The 19,807-nt window shown below is 45.6% G+C and overlaps 1 protein-coding gene across 5 annotated transcripts in view; it reads left to right on the forward strand.

Moving 5' to 3' along the window:
* The window catches only part of ATP2B4 (ATPase plasma membrane Ca2+ transporting 4), a 125,998-nt gene that overhangs the window by 21,930 nt on the left and 84,261 nt on the right, over nucleotides 1–19,807 (forward strand). The window contains exon 1 of one of the 5 annotated variants that reach the window (XM_033919415.1): nucleotides 263–282. The exons of the other annotated variants lie outside the window; for them this stretch is intronic. The gene's annotated coding sequence lies outside the window, so the exon portion shown is untranslated. Of the gene's footprint in view, nucleotides 1–262; nucleotides 283–19,807 lie in introns of those variants that run through there. 5 annotated transcript variants of the gene reach the window in all.

Below are 19,807 nucleotides of genomic sequence, written 5' to 3' on the forward strand. Positions count from 1 at the left end.
GAGAAAATATATTTTGTAGTGTTATTGACTGAACGTAAGTGCTGTTTATGATAATAATAATTGTATATAAAATTTATTTATTCAGACAAATTCAGACAAATGTACTTTAGTTTTCTTTGATTTGGTTTGGACGTCATGGATTTCAAGAAACGTTTTGATACTGTCCTATGTAGAAGGTTCATAAATAAACCCGAGCATGGCTTGACACTTAAATGGACCTTTGCTCTGATCCAGCAGGTCACATTTAGAAGATGGTGAACTGGTTGACAGATGTCAGAAGATGTGAGTATTGGAGTATCTCAAATACGGGCCCAGAGTGTAGTCCTGTTCAGGATCTTTGGGACTGATAATTGCTTCTTTTTTTGGAGGACAGTAAGAGGTTGAAAGTAGACACACCTGAGCAAGTAGACGGTGAAAGACGGGAGTGGGGGACTGCTCGGCGGATAAGTTTTTATAAGAAAATACTGTTCATTGATGCAAGGTTGTTTTGTGCTTTATTGTGTGGGTTTATGTGACCTGTATTATTGTTTGAAAACTTATTAAACATCTAAATTTTTAAAAAGTCAAATTGTACATTTGGGGGGTGCAGAGCGACTCATTATATTGCAGGTGAGCCACTGATAGCCACGGAGCAGAAGGGTGGCAGCCAAAGCCAGAGGGGTTAAAACTACCGTAGTAGGGAAAGGCGGAGATTATGGCATTGTACGAACCATCAGGGAGACTCATCTTGAGGTTATCTAGCACTTCTCATTTTAGGTTTTAACTGACAAAATATTAAACTTCCACTAGGACTGTCTCACTCCTCCTTCTTGTGTCCTCTACCTGGTTTTGCTATGTTTTCTTTGTCACTAAGGGGTCTATTTACTAAGGCGCGCTAACGGTTTTAGTGCACCATAAGTAAAAGGACCCCTAAGTGACACATATTTGATTCCATCAGAAAAAGTCCCCAGCAATAGAACCTTGACATTTAAAACCAATGTTTTGTACATTCAAAAAACCCAAATAAACTGGAAAATAACCTCCTAACTTTATAATTTAGAAACACCTAAGAATGGAAGCCCTAATTATGTCCTGTCCTGGAAGCCACAACTCTAGAAGGATGTGGACAGAGTGCAAGTGCTGGAGGACTGCTAGAATGGTGCAGGGGGGGGAAGGGTCTAACCCAAAAGCTCTCTGAAGGCTTCCACCTAAGGACCTAGGTCTGTATCCTGATGAGGAGATGGTGTGTTGCTTTAACTGACTGCCATCTTTATCCTTCCTGTACAGACTCCATATGGCCATGTTCCATCCATGACGTCTGTGTTTCTGGACAATATCTAGACCTGCCTAAGGAATTTTTTTTTGCCTAAACAATCTGCTGCAGTTAGTCTGACTTCTGGAGAGTAAATGAATCGAAACGTTTCTAAAACGGAGAATAGTGAGGTTTGCAGGACCTGAGGCAACATGGTTTCACTAAAGGCAGGTCTCGGAAAAATCTGACTCATTTTTTGACTGGATGACCGGAGAGTTAGATGAAAGGATAGTGCTAGATGTAGTGTATTTAAATTTGAGCAAAGCTTTTGACATGGCTTTACATAGACAAATAAATGACTACTACTGCTTATCATTTCTATAGTGCTGAAAGGCGTACACAGTGCTATACCTTTGATATTTAATAAGACGGTCTCTGCTTAGATGAGCTTACAATCTAATTTGAACAGACAGGACATATGGGAGTTGGGGAGTTTCTTGCAGGATGATCAGTGAGTGGCAGTTGAAAGCAGCCTTGAAAAAGTGCTTGGATTTGAATACTGTTAGAGATGGAGCCTGACGTAACGACTCGGGCAGTCTGTACTTTCGGTATGGGCCTTAAAGTGATTGGATTAGGAACTGGTTGAATGAAAAACTGAGGGTACTGATAAATGGAGCTAACTCTGAGGAGAGAGGGATGTTAACGGGTGTGCTGCAAAGTTTGGTTATTGGGCTGATTATTTAAAACATTTTTGGAAGCAATATTGCTGAAGGGTTGTCTCTTTGTGGATGATACCAAAATCTGCAATAGGGTAGACACCCATGATGGTGTGGAGAACATGAGGCAGATGGAGAAGCTTGAGGAATGGTCTAGAATCTGGCAGCTAAGATTTAATGCTAAATGGAAAAAAAAAAAAATCTGGGTCATGCATTTGAGCACAGAAACCTGAAGGAACGGTAAAGGTTAGAGACTAAAATATTTTGGTGCATGAAAGAAGAGCAGGACTTGGGTGTGATAATATGTGCTAACTAAGGATTTTCCAGTCACCTGACGAAGAATAAGATAAGTGTGATTTTGATTTTTATGAACTTTTGGTAATCATTATATAGTGTAGCTAGTAGGTGGATGCTTTGATGTTGGGTATAACACCAGCTTGAGACACTGATGCCGGTGTAGATGTGGTTAATTGACTGAGCACTATATCGTAATTTTTATTTTTGTATTTGAAGAACTGTAAAGATTTCTTTGGAGAAAGCTCGCTGGCGGGTATCGCGTCATATGATGTTCTTTGGAGAAGAAATGGTTAGGGATACTCCTTGGGGAGGACTCTGTGACCTTGCAAATGCGTAGAGGGAGATCTCTTCTTCAAGTACTCTGGGCCTTGAGAATCACAGAGTTCTAAATGTAGCCCTGTATTGTATTGGTAGCCAGTGAAGTGTTTCCAAAACTGGTGTGATGTGGTTGGGTCGCTTACAGCCTGTAGTCTTATAGAGGCTAAACCCTACCATATTGGTTCTTATACCCCGCAAATGTCAACTGGGAATTGTTGCGGCTTACCGAAGATTAATAAGGTTCGCAATGTAGACATTATGAATCATAGGAAGACTATAATGAAAACGGATGCATTTTTAGCAGCTTCCAAAATTGAAGATAGGAGGAGGTCTGATGTAAGCGGGTCAGGAGGCAGTTCTAAATTTGGGGCTACCAGGCGTACACACAGACAAACAGGATGTCATGGATACAATTAAGGGGAACGGTTAATCTGCTAGCTAGGTTGGTGGGCAGAGGAGGGTAGGGTTATGGATTGAAGGCTATATCAAAAAGGTGGGTTTTCAGTCTGTTTTTAAACAAGAGAAGGGGTTTGGCAGACAAACTCGGGTAATTTATTCAAGGCATAGAGGGCAGCTAGATGAAAGGAACAAAGTCTGGAATTGGCAGTATTGACCTTCAAGACATCACAGAAAATCCTTAATTTGCTGTTGCTTCACGTTGTTTCAGCTAATTAGCTGCTAGATCTGTCAGGCGGCCTGTAAGCGCAGTGCTAGATGACTTACTGGACTACATGGATGGTTGTGTGTGTCTGGCAGGCTGTTGTACAGAAGGACCACAGGGAGCTTGAGGCTGGTGTTGATGGTACTGGAAAGTAAGAGGAGATCTTCCATGCTGGGTTCCCTAGGAGGAAGTGGGCTTGGATTCAATAGTAGACTTCAGAGGTGCCATTGGCATACCTTTGGCTACCTCTTCCACTGTCTATGGCAAGCGGGGCCAGTGATACAATGCATGCTCACAAGCCCTGCAGAGACCCCTGTACTAATATTGAGAACATAATTTGATGATTTCATGGGGAGCAGCCAAGGTGTGTATGAAGACCCCCTGCCCAGATTCCTATGTCCAGTAGATAGAAAACAACAGCACTTTTTCCCATAGAGAAAGTACTGAGAATTCTGCCCCCAAAAAGTAAAATTCTGCAACTTGGAATTCCCTTTTCGTACGATGTGACCCTCTGCAGCAGTCTAGCTCTCCAGGTTACACCTTGTCCGACTCACTCTCTTTCTAACTTTAAACTTCCCCCCTCCCATGATCCCCCACCAATTCAACCTCCAGTCTTCTCTGCCTCCTCACCAGATGGACACCTCCATCTTACTTTCTCCATTTCCCCTAGTTCTTTCCCATCTCCCCTGTTATCTGCCCCAGCTTGCATCCTTCCTTCCCTATGTGTCTCCCTCTGTCTCCCACCAGGACCCATAAGACCTTAAGATATGCTACGTTGGTATGGGCCAAAGTCCTTTGAACTCAGCATCCTGTCTCTTGGTGATGGCCAGTCCAGGTCACAAGTATCTGGCAGCTCTGTCACCAAATTTTGGCTTGTTCTTTGTCCTGTCTCAATTCTCCTCTCTTCCCCACCCCCAGCTCGCACTCTGTCCCCTGAATGGCAGGAGCAGGTATGGAGCAGCTGCACGCTGGGACACGTTTTCCCCCCTCCGCTTATTTGAATCCCACATCTGTCAGGTGTCCTGCATAGTTCATACAGGCAGTCAGGCCCAGGAACGTAGAGGAGAATGCAGCGAAGTGGTCAGATGTATGGCCTTTCTCCTCCATTTCGGTATGGGGTTTGGGGATGCAGAGCCATGTGAGTAGGTCCTGCCTTTTCGGAATTATGTGCAGGAGAGGACTTGTGCATTTGTAGGGAATTCCCTGAAGAGTTAAAGGCCTGCTTTGCTCTCTGTTCTTAGCGGAGGTAGAAATCGGCTGATGAGACTTTCCACCCAATGTGTGGCGACAGCCAAAAAAGCAAACAGGATACTGGGAATTATTAAAAAAGGGATGGTCAACAATACTAAGAATGTATGCCCCTGTATTGCTCCATGGTGCAACCTAACCTGGAGTATTGTGTTCAGTTCTGGTCTCTTTATCTCAAGAAAGATATAGTGGCGCTAGAAAAGGTTCAAAGAAGAGCAACCAAGATGGTAAAGGGGATGGAACTCCTCTCGTATGAGGAAAGACTAAAACGGTTAGGGCTCTTCAGCTTGGAAAAGAGACGGATAACGGGAGATATGACTGAAGTCTACAAAATCCTGAGTGGAGTAGAATGGGTACAAGTGGATCGATTTTTCACTCAGTCAAAAATTACAAAGACTAGGGGACACTTGATGAAATTACAGGGAAATACTTTTAAAACCAATAGGAGAAAAATTTTTTTCACTCGGAGAATAGTTAAGCTCTGGAACGCATTGCCCCAGAGATTGTGGTAAGAGCAGTTAGCGTAGTTGGTTTTAAGAAAGGTTTGGACAAGGTCCTGGAGGAAAAGTCCATAGTCTGTTATTGAGAAAGACTTGGGGGAAGCCACTGCTTGCCCTGGATCGGTAGCATGGAGTATTGCTACTCCTTAGGTTTTGGCCAGGTACTAGGGAACTGGATTGGCCACCGTGAGAACAGGCTACTGGGCTTGATGGACCATTGGTCTGACCCAGTAAAGGCTTTGCCTATGTTCTTATGTCTCTCCTTTGAGCTCATGGACCTTAACCAATTTAACCTTTCTACATAGAGAAACCTTTATCATTTTCATCATCTTTCTCTGAACTTTTTCTAGTTCTGCTGTATCTTCTGCACATTGTACCTATAAGGAACTTGCACCATAGAGCAATTACAAGTGTTTCTAGAATGTAAAACAGAAAAATATACTTCCTTTCCTATACCAGCTGCTATTTCACTGTATTCATAGGGATGTTTCATGTGTGAGACTCTGCACCCTGTACTGACAGATGGTGGTCCTAGGGAAGAAGGGGATAATGTGTGGGAACTTGGGAGGGGAAGGGTTGAGGTGGGTCCTTGTCCTTCATACAGAGACAAGCACCTTTCTTTAGAGGGTGGGGGTTAAAGTAAGCTGTGATAACTGTGTAAGTTCACACCCTGTTCAGGGAAGAAAGAAGAGTGAACTGCTTGGAAACCTCTTCCCTAGACCTGAGTTAGAAGCCTACTGTCAACCCTGACTTAGGGTGGTCACTGTCCTGCCCAGTTTCTTCCTCTCCTGACAATGAAGCCTGTAAGAACCCAGGGTCCATCTAGCCCACGGTCCAGGTCACAAGATGCCATGTTACTGACCCCAGAGATAAGCAGTGGCTTTCCTCCTGTTTGCCTTAATGGTTTATGGCCTTTTCCTCCAGGAATTTGTCCAAACCTTTTTATGACTGGCTATTTTAACTCTCTTTACTTTATTAAACCTGATACACCATTCCTAGTCTAGAGACTTAAGATTTTATTGTTAAGTGGTATTAATTTCATAATGTGTGATATACAAAGCCATGGAGCTCACTGATGCCACTGGTACTGCCCTTTGCTGTAAGACAAGTCATGCTTTCGAGATGAGATCTGTCTCTTATGTGCAGTCACTGGCAGGAGGTGGGAGTGCGGGTGTGGGGCGTTCACTTGTGCAGAAGACTGTTTCATGTTAATAAGCTGCTTACAGACGCACTGATGCGCTGGGTGGATTTTAAAGCTCTCTTTCTTCAGGGGTGACAGAACTCTGCAGAGTTACTGCTGTGCCTTAATTGGACCCTGGGACGGATTTACACAGCTGACAGCGGGGTACCTCAGACTGGGAACACATCCCATATTCTCTTTGGCTGCCTTTGCATCTCTGCTTTTCTGAATGAGAGGGCTCCCTCTAAGGGGCGCGTACACAGCGCATCATAGGAAAATGTGAGATTCCCTCTCCTCCTCCTCTCTGACAGAAACGGCACAGTAATGAGCACTTTTCGGTTTCATTTCAGACATGCAGCTAAGTCGTATGGCCGACTACCGAGGAGGCCGGTCTGTCCGACTTCTTCACCCGGTTCAGCCAGTGTCACATGGAGACACTGACGTGTCTTTTCTGGGCAGCCCTTCAAGTGAAAAGGAAAAAAGGCTGAGCAGTTCTGGGTGGGGCGCTTTCTGGAAGGAACCTTCTGCGGTCTGGAAGGATTGTTTTCTAATACACAAAGACAGCATCAGTGCATTGCAGTCAGGCAGAAGCGTTGCATGGAGTCCCAGCTTTGAATCTTGTGTGCTGATGTGTTGCATGGGAGTTGGAGCCGGGACATCATGTAATGCTTGTGTGTGTGTGTGTGTGTGTGTGATGAAAGGGTGGTGAATGTGTGGATCAGCCTTCCGCTGGAGGTGATGGAGATGAAAAATATAACTCAATTCAAGAAAGCTTGGGATCAGTCCATTGGATCCCTGAAAGACAGAAAAATGAAGGCAGATAAAGACCACATGGCATATCTGTGTGTCTGCATTAGTGTATAGAGCATGGGGCCAGGACACCATGTAAAGTTTGTGCCTTTGGAGTGGAGGCTTGGCCTAGTGGCTAGGGCAGCTGTCTCAGCACCCTGAGGTTGCGAGTTTAATTCCCACTTCAGCTCCTTGTGACTGGGCAAGTCGCTTAACCCTTCATTGACCCAATCACACTGAAAAAGTGGTGTATCAAGTCCCATCCCTGTGTGTGTGCAGTAGTGAATTGAACTCGGAGCTGGGATGCCGTGTAGCGCCTGAGTGTGTTGCCCATCCCCCCCAAACCCTCGGCAGCAGCTGGATGAGTGGCTGTAAGGGTGTCTTCTGCATGTTGAGTGCTCTTAGAACTAATATGGCTGGCTGGAACGTGTGACGGCATGACAAGTGGGGGTGGGGTGGGGTGGGGGGAGTGCTGTTATCTGGCTCTTATGATCCCTTCGCCTGTATTTCAGCTTGCAGGGTTCCTCTTCGGATTATTGTTCAAATGCATTTCTGTGCACAATTACTCACTGTGTCCACTTTCTCAGCTCACAGTGCAAAAGTATGACTTGTGACCAGTGTCCTGCATAGTTTGTATTAGAGAATGACATGGGGACAAATTTTTCTTCGTCCCCGTGGGAATTCATTTTCCCATCCTGTCCCCCGCGAGTTCTTTTCCTGTCCGTCCTCATCTTCACAAGCCTCAAACACTTTAAAATCATAAGGCAGAGCTTACAGGAATGGGGCAGGGACAGCGACAGAACTCGCGGGAACGGGACGGGGGAATTGAGTTCCTGCAGGGATGGGGCCAAATTTGTCCCAGTGTCATTCTCTAGTTTGTATCACATTAAAGCACTCCAAGATGTCGCCCATATGGATAGAAGGAAGGGGTGGAGGAATTCATGAAGTCCTCGAGGTAGAAAACTGGAGTGAAGCATTTTTTTTATTCTGTTAGTTTAGAGATCTGAGGCTTTTTGGCTGGTGTCTGGCCTGGAGTAGCATGTGGGACTTCTTGCCTTGGGTGGAGGGGCTGACAGTGTCACCAGGGATAGTGTGGTTGAACATGGGAGCAATGTCTGTGCTCCAAATGCAGCCGTGTTCTGTGGAGCCCCCCCCCTTCCCCGTTTTCTCTGTGCTCTGACATTCCCTTAAGCTACTCACTCCGTATTTTGTTGGAAGGTCAACCTGTTGCTAGCCTTGTATGGCTGAGATATCCAAGGAGGAAAATGCTTTGTAATCTAAAGCTCAGCTGAAGTCTTGCCTTCACTCTGGAAGTGGCTGTCAGCTACCAGGTGCTCTCAGGGTTTCCGCAGCTGGCATTGTGCTTGTTGCAGGTCAGGGAACCCACTATTTACAAAGTCAAACTGCAGGCTTCAGAGCATACCCTGAAGAAAGCCACAGCATGGTGGCCGAAACATCGGTTTCTACCTGACAAAAGACGCAGCGAGACCCGGAAACCTGCAACAAGCATTGGTTACCATGTTGAATCCTAGTTTTCCAAACCCGAGGTGAGGCATTAGAGCCCAGTCCCTCTGGAAGAGCGAGTGGAGGCAGCATTTGTCATCCACAAAGATCTTCTTGAGCAGTGGGCGATGTTATGATCCAAATACTAGTCCTAGAACTGATCAGCTCTGTAGCAGCTCTGGCGATGTGCTTTTAATTAGGAAAGTGTTGTGTGGTTGTGATGGAGGTGGTATTACCTCTGTGGGTTTCTGCTGAGTCTGGGGACTCTGTGCTGTAGTGGATTTGAGTGGTTGTAACAGAGCTGTTGAGGAGGAGCAGTTTTTGAGAGGGAGATTTATAGCTCACATCCCACAAATACTCCATACGGGGACAGACCGAAGGTCCATCAAGCCCAGGATCCTGTTTTTAACAGTGGCCAACCCAGATCACAAGATCCCTAGAGTCAAACAGATTTTGTGCTGCTTATCCTAGGATTTCCCCAAGTTCATTTTAATAATGGCTTATGGCCTTTTCTTTAAGGAAGTGATCCAAAACCTTTTTTAAACCCTGCTGAGCTAATTGGTTTCACCACATTCTCTGGCAATGAATTCCAGAGTTTAATTACATGTTGAGTGAAGAACTATTTTCTCTGGTTTGTTTTAAATTTATTTCTTAGTAGCTTCATCACATGCCCCCTAATCCTAGTATTTTTGGAAAGCAATTCACTCCACATATCGCCCCTGAGCCATCCACTTTTGCCTCTCCTCCTAGGGAAGTTGTCCAATCCCTTTTATCATTTTTGTTGCCCTTCTCTGTACCTTTTCTAATTCCTCTATATCTTTTTTTGAGATACAGCGACCAGAACTACACACAGGATTTGAGGTGCAGCCATACAAGGGCATTCTAACATTTTCCTCTTTCTTTTCCTGATCATTCCTAACATTCTGTTTGCTTTCTTAGCAGCCGCCGGACATTAAGCTGAGAGTTTCAACATATCCTCAACAATGACACCTAAATCCTTTTCCTGGGCAGTGACTCCTAACACAGAACCCAGCATCACATAGCTATCGTTGGGTTCCTCTTTCCCACATGCATCACTTTGCACTTGCTCACATTAAACGTCATCTGCCATTTTGACGCCCATTCTCCCAGTCTCACAAGGTCCTCTTGCAATTGAACAACTTTGTGTCATCAGCAAATTAGTTATTCCCAGATAAATATGTTAAAAAGCAGCGGTCCCCACTATTGACCATTTAACCCACTGTCTTCCATCTTTTTAACCAGTTCTTAAATCCACAATGGGATGTTGGTTCCTAATTTCCTCAGAAGTCTTAGTCACATCAGGCATGGAAGAGAACTACAGATGTCGTTTCCCCTACTCTTTCTGTCATCTCCTCTCCCAATTTCCCTCGCTGTCAGCTCTTCTTCCTCAGCCACACTAGTGTTGAGGGACTTTCAAGTTGCCTGTACTTGTCCCCTGCCTGAACCCTTCCTCATTGACTTCCTAGGCACACCCATGTCCTGCCCTCAGGCCAGCCTCAGCCCCTCCGTCCCACAGGACTGCTGGCGGATTTAGTGCTGGACTGCTTCATCTTTGTCTCTCTTAACTTCCCCTGCCCAGAAGACGCAGCTTTGGGTTCTAGTGTTGGGCCTGCCTTGAGTGATGACTTGGGCCACTCAGAGCAGGTGATGCCGGTGACTGCTCTGTGGTATACGTACTAGGTCTTCTTTCTTGGTCCAGCTTTTCTCTGTTTAGGACCAAACCATCTGCGGTAGGGGGGGGGGGGGGCAGACTTTGGCTTCTGTGACAGCCTTCTGACTCTAGCTGCCTTTAGTGGGGGAGAGGGGGCTTCTGATTATTTGTTCAGTTTTCCCAAGGGAGCTCAGAATGGTTTTCATGAGATTTTTCAGGTACTGAAGCATTTTTCCCTGTTTGTCCTGGTGGTTCTCACAATCTATCTAATGTACCTGGGGTAATGGGGAGATTAAGTGACTTGCCCAGGGTCACATGGATGCTGAGGCTGTAGCTTTAACCACTGTGCCACACTCTCCCCTTACTGGTGCACTGCAGCAGACTGACAGACAAAACACATAACCTGGGGAGGTTGAAGGATGGGTAAGAGTGAAATCGAAAGTACAAAAACCAGGGCACACACTCAATGAAATTACATAGGATTACTTTAAAAACAAATAGGTGGAAATGTTCTTGTACTCTGGAACTTGTGGTAACAGCAGTTAGGATAGCTGAGTTTAAAAAAGTTTTAGACAAGTTCCTGGAGGAAAAGTCCATAGTCTGCTATTGAGACAGACGCAGGGGAAGCCACTATTTGTCTTGGATCGGTAGCTTGGAATGTTGCTGCCATTTGGGATTCTGTCGGGTACTTGACCACTCTGGAAACAGGATACTGGGCTAGATGGACCCAGTATGGCTGCTGTTATGTCAGGAGACACGTCTTGGTGCCATGCTCCATGGCTACACTTTAGGGGAAGCACACAGACACAACCAGGTTCTGTGTTGGCTGTTGCAGTGACTCAGATATGCCTTCTAAGCCGCCATGCCTCTTCCCTTGCCTGGGCTGGGAGATGGGGGCTGGAAGGTGGGCAGTGGTGAGCACAGATCAGCAGTGGCACTTGCAGAACCTGGCTGGCCCTGCTGATTTGCATATGACGCTATACCCATGATACCTAAGAGTTATTCTGACCCCCCACCCACAGTATAATTTGCTTTTCCCTTCCGTACAAGATAAGTGCAAAGTGACCAAAGGAAAATTCAAAGCAGGATTCCCAAAGGAAGGTAAATATCCTGGTCGTGTTGGAGCTTGTGGGTTTCTATGGCAACCCCCAGCCTGTCGGGGAGAGGACCTGCCATCAGAGGTCACTGTGGCTGCAGTGTGGCAGGTCTCTGGACATTGGGAGGAGCTTGAAAGTGTTCTAGATCAGGTATGTGGAAGTCTTTCTTTCAGTGCTTCTGGGTCATGATGTCTAAAGTCTGCAGGAACGGATTAGAGGACTCGGCGTCTTTGGTCCAGTCCACTGACTAGCTGTGCCGTCGGTTCTCGAGGATGGCATGTGATGCAGCAGAAAAAGACCAATATGGCCTGTCCAGTCCGCCTTCCTCTTCCTTAGAGATCTTATATGCTTGTCCCAAGCTTTCTTGAACTCAGATACAGTTTCTGTCTCCACCACCTCCAAGAGTTGCCATACTGGGACAGACTGAAGGTCCATAAAGTCCAGTATCTTGTTTCCAATAGTAGCCAATCCAGGTCATAAGTGCCTGGCAGGATTCCAGACGAGTAAAACAGAAATAAGCAGTGGGCTAGATGGACCATTGGTCTGACCCAGTATGGCCGTTCTTATGTTGTGTTCACCTTGCTAGATTTAGGTCTGTCTGTGCAAGCCTCCATCACATTGCTGTTGCTGGGTCCATCGTGTACCCCTTTCTATTCACTCTAGGTGAATTTGCAGTCGGGCCCACGTGACCTTGAATTCCTAGGTGTGACCTTGCACAGGGTAATCGTGTGCAAGCCTTGTGCTCCAGAGGTTCTGGAGGAAGAGTGGGAGACATAAGCAAGTAGGGAGCAGTGGTTGTGTGATCAGCTCAGAGGCTGATTCTCAGCTGAGTAGACTTAGTAGGAATTGTTGTTTGGAGGGGGAGGAATGAGGGGCATTTGCCATCTGCACTAGTCTGGGTCGTGTTTTGTTACTATTAAGGACCTGACCCAGTTCAGCCAGTTTTGGTGCTGCGTGTGGACGTATCTTGTCCTCCCCCCCCCCCCCCCCCCAGGAAGGAGTCTGGTTGGTGCTATGAGTCTGTGTACGAGTGTGCATGCGTTTTTTTTCCTGAGATGTGAGCTCTGTGCAAGTGTTTAACTCTGTCCGTTTTAATATTCTGGGCAGGTTTGTCTGCAGCATTGCTGGAGTTTCTGCCTTGCTCATCAATCTCCCCTTCTCCTTTTCTGTCTTTCCATGTACAGGCACGCTCGACTATTGCTTCTCGCTCTGCAGCGACAGTAAAACAAGGGTGCTGCAGACTCGGACTGGGGTACGCTGGCAGATCTATGTGTGCAGGAGTCTGTCTTGGAATAGCAGGGGTGCTACAAGGCAGAAATGAGGTGTATTGGCAGAGCTAGTTGTGGGGTGTAGGGGAGCCTCACTACTGGAATAGGAGGGGAGTGAGGGGCATTGGCGAAGCTGTGTGTGATGAGGGGAGTATCCAGTCTTAGAACAGTAGGGGGCACTGCAGGACAGAATGAGGGGCATTGGCCAGAGCTGTATGTGGAGGTCTTGAGACTGAAATAGCAGGGCAGGAGTTGAGTGCACTGGTCAGAGCAGTCAGGGGAGGTGTTAGTACTGGAATAACAGGAGGTGCTTCAGGCAAGGAGTGAGGTACAGTGGCAGAACTGTATGTTGGTGTTGGGGGGGGGGGTGTCTCAGCAGAGGGTGCTTTAGGCTGGGCGAGAGGTACATTGGTAGAGTTGTGTATGGGTGGGGGGTCTTAGGGTGCTTCAGGAAAGGACTGCGGTAGAGTGGCAGAACTGTATGTTGGTGTTGTGGGGGGGGTCTCAGTAGAGGGTGCTTCAGGCTGGGCGAGAGGTACGTTGGTAGAGCTGTGTATGGATGGGGGGTCTTAGGGTGCTTCAGGAAAGGACTGCGGTAGAGTGGCAGAACTGTATGTTGGTGTTGTGGGGGGGGTCTCAGTAGAGGGTGCTTCAGGCTGGGCAAGAGGTACGTTGGTAGAGCTGTGTATGGATGGGGGGGTCTTAGGGTGCTTCAGGAAAGGACTGCGGTAGAGTGGCAGAACTGTATGTTGGTGTTGTGGGGGGGGTCTCAGTAGAGGGTGCTTCAGGCTGGGCGAGAGGTACGTTGGTAGAGCTGTGTATGGATGGGGGGTCTTAGGGTGCTTCAGGAAAGGACTGCGGTAGAGTGGCAGAACTGTATGTTGGTGTTGTGGGGGGGGGGTCTCAGTAGAGGGTGCTTCAGGCTGGGCGAGAGGTACGTTGGTAGAGTTGTGTATGGGTGGGGGGTCTTAGGGTGCTTCAGGAAAGGACTGCGGTAGAGTGGCAGAACTGTATGTTGGTGTTGAGGGGGGTCGTCTCTCAGGGATGTTTCACAGGAGCATCGGGGGGGGGGGGGGGGGTTGCTTCCAGTGGATTTCCAGTGTTGGCGCATTTTTGAGAGAGGAAGGATGGCTGCCGTGACTTGTGAATCGACCCTCATTTAAGGAGTTAAAGTCACAAATTGAGGGTGGTGAGATGAATTGATTAGAAGAAGAAACTGACAGGAAGGGGGGGAGAGCTTAAACCCCACTTTCCTGAGACTGCTTTTACCTCCTAACTCCTAACATCCTTCTCTGTTTTATCGTTCCCCATGTGAGCAATTTGGGAGGAGTGAGGTTTTTTGTCAGTTCTGAGATTTCCCAGTTGAACTGTATTTTGTGGTGTCCCGGTGACTGGGTTTTAATGGTGAGGGTTCCTCTTCCTCCCCCCACTGCAAGTGCCGTCTGTGATCGAGAAGAAAAGCTTTCTGTAGGCTGATGAATGAGTGCTCGTACCATCTCCCCAGTCCCTTCTTAGCGCACAAGATTAATGTTGCCCTGGCTTTATGGTTTGAATGGAGCAGAGTTGGCTTTTTGCTCCTTCCTCTGGGTAGCCAGAGGCTTTGTGCATTAATTAGATATAGGTTGGTGAGATGGATGGTTGTTAAGGGATCCTATTTCCATTTTTATATTCAGCTTCCTTTTGTGTGGGGAAAGGGAACTTGTGGGCTGGGCTCTTTGTGATGGACACGCACAGGAATCTGTGGTTGGGTAATGTGGAAATGTGTGAATGTCATTTAGGGGCCTGTATTCTGACCTTGAGTGTAACATAGAAACACAGAATATGGCATTGGATAAAGACCATTGGGTCTCTCTTCTCTCCCTCTATGTTCCCTCCACCCCCCTCCCGGTGAACTCCGTTCATCAGGGGAGTCTCTCCTTTCTGTACCCATCCCCTCCACTGCCAGACTCCGTCCCTTCTATCTCACTGTGCCGTATGCCTGGAACAGACTTCCTGAGTTGATACGTCAACCTCCGTCTCTGGCAGTATCAAATCCAAGCTAAAGGAACACTTTTGCGAGGTTGCTTTCAACTTCTAACTCCCACTCACCATAAAATTACATATGTCCATCCTGTTCTCTCTTCAAGAAATTCCCCAACTCTATATGTCCTATCTGTCTAATTTAGATTGAAAGCTCTTCTGAGCTGGGACCGTCTATTGCATGTTAAATGAAAGAACATAAGAATAGCTTATTGGGTCATACCAATGGTCCATTAAGCCCTAAGTAGCCTGTCCTCACAATGGCCAATCCAGGTCACCAGTACCTGGCCAGAACCCAATGAGTAGCAACATTCCAGAATCACAAAGAGTAAGAAAGGATTCTAGAACCCTAAAGAGTAGCAGCATTCCATGCAGAATCCCCAAAGAGTAGCAGTATTCCATGCAGAATCCCCAAAGAGTAGCAGTATTCCATGCAGAATCCCCAAAGAGTAGCAGCATTCCATGCAGAATTCCCAAAGAGTAGCAAGATTCTCAAGGCCCAGGCAACAGGAAGGATCTTCGTTCACCGGCACGTCCTGTGGGCTGCATGCCAGTGCCTGATGATGTAAGGTTTCTGTTTGGGCGGGTGGGGGGGGCATTTGCAAGCGAGGGGGTGGTGGAGGGGAGCGATGCCGGTTCTCAGGGGGTGTGCTCGTAAATCGAGTCAACGCTTGGTTTGCGAGTCACGATTTGCAAGAATGTTTTGCTCGTTTTGCAAAACACTTGCAAACCACGTTACTCGCAAACCGAGGTTTGACTGTATATGAGAAAGATCAAGTAATATTACCAATAGATTTTATTTCTTTTAAAGATGGAAAGGACAGTTTAAATTTCTGAGAGTTTCTTGAATCAGATCTGATTATTGAAAGATAGAAGAATCAAAGATGTAAATAACCCATGTATGATTTAAAAAAACCATAGAAGCGCATTTAAACTGTACTTTAAGATAGACAAGGAGCCAGTGAAGATTTCTCAAAAGGAGGAGACAGACACATGATCAAATTTTCTCTTTCCAAATATTAGCTTTGCTGCCGTATTTTGGATTAGTTTTAACCATTGTACATTCCCGTTACTCAGGCCTATATAAATTGAATTGCAGTAATCTAATTGAGTTAGGATAATAGCTTGCACCAGTACCGCAAAATGTTGCTGGTGAAGCAGATGTCTAACTTTCCTTAACCATTCGTAAGCTGAAAAAACATTTCTTTGAAAGGTGATTAACTTGACATTGAAATGATAAAGAAGAGTCCAATATTATTCCCATAACTCTACACGAAAATTCAATTTCAAAGATTCTCCAGAATTCAAAGTTAGAGAGAGAGGTAACTTCAATTTTTGGTCCAAACCATAATAGTTTTGTCTGGAAATATGAGAATTTATATTTAGATCAAAGTTGCTCAGTTTTGGATCTACTTCTAATAGAATAAAAATACCATCCGCATATGTAAAAATTGCTTCAGCAGCAGCTAAATTAAGGTTCTTTAAAGTAGTCCTATAAATGTTAAAAAGTAAAGGAGGCAAAGATGAAAATGTTATCATGCCTTTGTATCGCTCTATGGTATTGTCGCACCTCGAATACTGTGTGCAATTCTGGTCGCCGAATCTTAAAAAAGATGTAGCAGAATTAGAAAAGGGGATGGGACCAGTTCCCTATGAGGAAAGGCTAAAGCGGCCGGAGCCCTAGAAACAGCTCAGAGGTCTATAAAATACTGAGTCGAGTGGGCAAGGGCAGATGTGAATCACTTGTTTACTCTTTCCAAAAATACTAGGACTATGAAGCATGCAATGAATCTAAGTAGTAGAATTAAAACCAAGCAGAGAAATTATTTCTTCACTTAACGTGTAATTGAACTCTGTAATTCTATGCCGGAGAATTTGCAGCTCTACACTCTCGAGGAACGCAGGGAGAGGGGAGACATGATTGAGACGTTTAAATACGTCACTGGACGTATAGAAGTGGAAGATAACATTTTCCTTCTCAGAGGCCCCTCAACCACAAGGGGGCACCCGCTCAAACTCAAGGGCGGGAAATTTCACGGCGACACCAGGAAGTATTTCTTCACGGAGCGAGTGATTGATCAATGGAACAAGCTTCCAGTGCAGGTAATCGAGGCCAGCAGCGTGCCAGATTTTAAGAATAAATGGGACGCCCATGTGGGATCACTACGTGGGTCAGGGCAAAACATTGGCTAATCTTAAGGGGAGGGTCTATAGAGTGGACAGACTTGATGGGCCTTGGCCCTTTTCTGCCGTCATCTTTCTATGTTTCTATGAGAATGTAGCGAAAGCAGTTATCTTAGTTGGGTTTGAAAAAGGTTTGGGTTATCTCCTAAAACAAAAGTCTGTAAGCCTTTCTTGAGATGGACTTGGGGAAATCCACTTCTTATTCCTAGGATAAGCAGAATTAAATCTGTTTTACTTCTTGGGACCTGGATTGACCATTGTTAAAAACAGGATACTGGGCTTGATGGACCTTTTGGTCTGTCCGAGTAGAGCATTTCTTATGTAAAGAAAAATGATGTTCACTCCAAAATTTCAATGTTTAGAGAAAATATAGTCAAAGTAGAGAAAAAAATGCACAAAATCCACTTCAGATCTAACTTGAGAGAGACCTTTATTTATTTATTCAATTTTGTATACCGTTTTCCGAGGAGAGTTCAGAACGGTTTACATGAGTTTATTCAGGTACTCGAACATTTTTTCCCTGTCTGTCCTCACAATCTATTTAATGTAACTGGGGCAATGGGGGGATTAAGTGACTTGGCCAGGGTCACAAGGAGCAGCACGGGTTTGAACCCACAACCCCAGGGTGCTGAGGCTGTAGCTTTAAGCACTGTGCCACACTCTCCCCTCCATACTCACACCTTGGCCTGCTTACTTTCCCCAGGGGTTGTCTCCGTCCTCAGCACTAGGCAACCTTTGGACATCCTGCCTTCCTTCCAAAGACAAAGTCTCAGCAATGCCTTCTTGAGCAGTCGCCCTCTTTTGAACATTGTTCCAACTTCCAACCAAATCCCTTCTCAGGTTCTTCCAGCTGGTCAGAGGCGAGTATCTCACTGGGAAGAAAGGTCCATCTTTTCCTCCAAGAAGCACCAGAGAGCATAGCCCCCTTCAATCTCTTGAGCTCTCCAGCCTTGGAAATGGGTCATTATATCATCCTTAGGGGAGCTCCCCTCACCAGATTGCATTCCACGTGAAATACATGTACAGGTAAATGTCTCCATAGATCCAGTGAGGTCTCTGCAATAGGAAGGATTTTCAGTTAACACATTGCTGTACTTTGCTATCTGTATTCTATGTTTTGCAGGCCCAGAGTGGAGAAGGAGAAAGTTCTTGCATCTGCCCTTCAGATCAGGGAGGACTGTAAAAATAATAAATAGTAGCAAATAATGAAGTGTTCTCCTCTACTGGTGCCTTTCTGCCTTGGGCTGTCTCAGTGAGTTAAGGATTTCTTTTGTGTGCAGTTTGCAGAGCTCCTGGTCTTAGGAGTGGCGTGAGATGAGACTTTAGATTCAATTGTTATTGTCTGTGACAGGCTCTGTTTTTCTTTGGCTTTCTGTTCCTCAGATAAGGAGTCGGCTGCACTTCTAACCTGATTATTTTGCAATGACAATGCTCCGAGTTCAATCCTTAATGTGTGCTGGAGCCCCTCCCACCTGCACACATTCTTCACACCTGTGCATCTGTACTGACTTCTACACCTGTATATCTGAAAGGTTTGGCCATGGCCAGAGCCGCAGTGTGTCAGTATCAAGTGGGATCTCTGCCATTCAGGTCTTCTAGACTGTGTTCTGCCAGACCAAAGGAGTGATAGTGGACACTGCACTGAATTTCTCCACTGGTAGGGTTTCTGGTTGGCATTCTGCCTATACTTGGGATCAACAGCCAAATACTTTTCTTTAGGAGTTAGAACTTTCTAGTAAGTTAGGATAAGTACTGATGGCAGAATGGGTCTGGCATACACGGACATTATTTTGCTGCCCGTTTCCACATGGCATGGTGTGTGATCCTTAACAATTGTTTTTTTTATTTAAGGTCACTTCTGGCAGATTTAAATTTTGCTAAAGCCTAAGGTTGACTTGAGAGAAGATAATAACCAAAGACAGTCTGCTGGTGATGCATTTTTTCCAACATGGAACTTCTTCTAACGCGTTGTTTGGGGAAGGGTATCTTCTGAAGAACCAAAGTTCCGACCCCAACATTGTGACCAATTTAAAACTTGCCATTTGTTTCCAAGATCATTGAGAAAGCAGTTGCTATTCAATCAGATTTCCTCACAAATACAAACGTACTACACCCCTGCCAGACAGGCTTTCGCCTACATCTACAGAACATATACTCTTGGGAATACTAAACCACATGAGGCGGATACTGGATAGCAATTCTGACGCAGTTCTGTTTCCTCTTGATGTATCTGCAGCTTTTGATTTGGTGGATCACAACATACTTCTTCATCGCTTAGAAGAAATAAATGTCAAAGGTTCTGCCCTCCAATAGTTTCAGTCATACTTGACTGATCGTACATACTCTGTCCACCACTCTAATACTTTCTCTAGTTCCCGATTACTTCAATCAGGTGTTCCGCAGGGCTCCATTTTAGGCCTAATACTTTTCAATATATTTCTTGCACCTCTCACTCTTGTTTTACAGTCCCTAGGATTCACATTTTTCATTTATGCAGACAACATACAGCTCATTTTCCCAATCGAGACTCATTTGCAATCAACTTACTCATCCATCTCTGCAAAATTGGACATAATTGCAGATTGGCTCACATTCAATAAACTCAGTTAACTCTGAAAAAACCACAGTGCTGTTCTTTTCTTCAAGAAATTCACCACTATTTCACTATGAAGGGAGCTCCCCTAAAATTTTCATCAACAACCAAAATCTTAGGCGTTGTATTAGACAATACTTGTTTTCATTCCTGTATTTCCAAGGTGGTATCTTCTTTTTATGCTCTCTGTCAAATTTCCTCAACAAAGTTCTCTTCATATTCTTATTCGTATTCTCTTGTAATGTCCAAGCTCGATTGCTCACCCCCCCAACATGGCAGTGTGAGGCAGCGCGATCCCTATTAAGTAGAGTGGGGGGGGGTTCCCCCCGTCAGAGCCCTTTAAAATACGGGTTTTCTACGGCGCGATTAAGCCCTGCGCTCAGTTGTCCGTGCTCGGTTGTCGGCACGCCTTTGTCCTCGCGCACTTTTGACCCGTCACCGAAATACCAGTTGCACTGGTTACAATTAGTCCAAAACACTGCAGTTAGATTGCTTCATTGTTGTTCCAAATTCGACCACTCTTAAAAGCTG

Source organism: Geotrypetes seraphini, chromosome 13, assembly GCF_902459505.1.
Source record: "Geotrypetes seraphini chromosome 13, aGeoSer1.1, whole genome shotgun sequence".
NCBI lineage: Eukaryota > Metazoa > Chordata > Amphibia > Gymnophiona > Dermophiidae > Geotrypetes > Geotrypetes seraphini.